The sequence below is a fragment of the Saccoglossus kowalevskii genome, chromosome 20 (assembly GCF_978046115.1).
Source record: "Saccoglossus kowalevskii chromosome 20, keSacKowa6.1, whole genome shotgun sequence".
NCBI classification, from domain to species: Eukaryota; Metazoa; Hemichordata; class Enteropneusta; family Harrimaniidae; genus Saccoglossus; species Saccoglossus kowalevskii.
In genome coordinates this window covers 11960197-11962578 of record NC_140660.1, presented here as the reverse complement: position 1 = coordinate 11962578, position 2382 = coordinate 11960197, and the positions used below count along the sequence as shown (strand labels likewise).

General features: G+C 37.4%; 1 long non-coding RNA gene across 1 annotated transcript; it reads right to left on the bottom strand.

Annotated features, from left to right (window-relative positions):
- On the bottom strand, positions 1-984 carry LOC146730000 (uncharacterized). Its single transcript, XR_014927836.1, has 2 exons — positions 663-984; positions 1-168 (listed from the first exon to the last, which is right to left on the bottom strand). It is a non-coding gene; the product is annotated as an uncharacterized LOC146730000 (long non-coding RNA).
- Between the last annotated feature and the right edge of the window lie 1398 nt (positions 985-2382).

Sequence of the window (2382 nt, the reverse complement as noted above, 5' to 3'; positions counted from 1 at the left end):
TTGCTAGTACATTTTTATTTACAGAAGAAATTTTACAATTTTTGTCATTACATTGAATATTTTTTTCACTTCCAACAAATGTGTACACTTCCTGATCAATACATCTTCGCCAGCCAAGGTTCGTTAATTCAGTCATCGCTTCAATTTTACATCACTGAGCATAATTATCTAGAATGGAAGCAAAGAAATAAGTAAATCGTAATGATTAGAACACTGTAAACAGCTATAGTAAACAATGCAAACTGATTTTAAATTGTATAACGGTCACCGGCCCACGGAATCGACGCAGAAAATTGGAGCAAAAAATATTTCTTGATCAATTGCGATGTGTTCCAAATAACAAATATTTTATTCCAGTCCAAATCAGCTCAATTACTTTAATAAAGAGTTATTGTATAATGTACAAAATGTTGATACAATTTGATGAATATTTACAGCTACGGCTTCAATACCGTAGACGATTTTGGCCCGATCGTCAACAAAACATCACCCGTCTCCAGGGCAAGCGACTGGAAAAAGACACCGGTGTTCTGTCGAACCGGTGGAAACAAAATCGTCACTCCCAGAATAACTACGCAAAATAACGATCTAAACTCGAACCATTCGAGCCACAATATTAACATAAAAATGACTTTCGTTGAATTTGACAATGATAAACTTACCGAAAAGCCGTGTTATTCTCTATAATCCGCCATTTTATTTGAGTCTGTTTGCTACCTGACTCTGCCCGGTGACGTCATCATGTGCGCTATAGAAGGAGGTCTGTGATTCGTTGACTAAAATCGCCGATAGTGGGTCTCGTTGAAATCTCGTTACATAGGCATCGGTTCAGATGTATGTAGGGCGGAATTAAAAAAAACACGAAATCAAAATCAAAGTAAAATGATAATAAAATAAAAAGGCATTAATAACAAAAGTAATAAAAAATAAAATTAAAATAAGTTTATGGCAAAAATAATTAAAGCCCGTACACTACATCAGATTTTAATCAGATTGGTCGAACTACTACCCGTCGAAGTAGATGCAAAGCATTGTGCATCAAGACAAATTTCGATAACTGTGCACTGTTAAAAAATTGGTTACATTTACTGCTGCACAAATCGGACAATGACCAAACAGTTGGGTAAAATGTAAAGTTCAGTAAAACGGGGTCGCTGTGCTAGAGAGAGCTGGACAACCAGAACTACTCACAACAAGTGGATGTAAAATAATCACTGAAAAAATGTCATATCCCTCAGATACGAATTTCGTGAGAATTATTTTTTTTTATGCGCAACGGATGCGAGGCGTGGAGCCCACTTCGAACACGACGCGTGAAGGGGTCAAATATGGCAGATTTGTATGTTCGACTTTGCAGTGGTTTCTACTGAATACTGTTTTCATATATATTTCAAATTGTTTTCAACAAACCTGGCTGAAAAAAATGCCCGGTTGTATTGGACTCTAATAGTTGTAAAACTGTTTCTAGCGCGATGATATATTCCCACTATAAAATATACTGGGGGGAAATTCTCACCCACAATGTAGTATCACACATGTTTATCAGTAACATGGTAAGTAGTTCAAACTTCGCCTTCGGCACAGATTCCCACAACATTATGATATGTAAATTAGCGTTGCTGGTAAGAGCAACTTGTTTATATATATATATATAGGTCATAGGTCATAAAGAGGAATATTTTGCACAGTTGTTCTACCATCCTCTGACCCGGAGTTTCTAATGATCGAACCCTTAACAAATATATAAAAAAGACTAGTTGCGATTTGGGGTTCGTTTTTTTTTCTTCCAATCTTGGAAATAATAGATCCCCGGGCATTGTATCAACCCAACTTTCACGCAGAGGTTCTTGGTACCGTTTGCTGTTGCGTGACACCTCGAATGTCCACACACGGCGCCCCTTACAACCACTGTAGTCCTTTTTTTTTCGTCTGCGATACGTGTAGATCACGTGACTCGTGTTATTGTGTTACTCGATTGATCATCGATCGTTAGTCTACCAGACCGTGCGCGCGTGGAAGTCTTGACGTTACCATGCCAATGACACGGGCGGCCAATTTGTAGGGCGGCCATGTTTGAATAGGTGTTCCAATTGTTTGAAATGTCGTTGTTCTTTGTTGAAAACACTGAACTAAGTCCGCAGTATTTGCGATTTGTCGGGCTGCGTGAGTCGCGTACTTTCGCAAGTTGCGAGTTATAGCCGCATCGTGGTTGTTCGCTATATTGCCCGCCAAACATTTTAAGCACTATTCTGCAAATTTTCATGTATTTTACTTTTCTTTATACATTTTATTTTATTTTCACATATTTGTTAGAAGGATTAAGAAAATGACATAAAAATATGGAATCACCTAAAAAATCGATTAATGAAATACAGTGAAAAT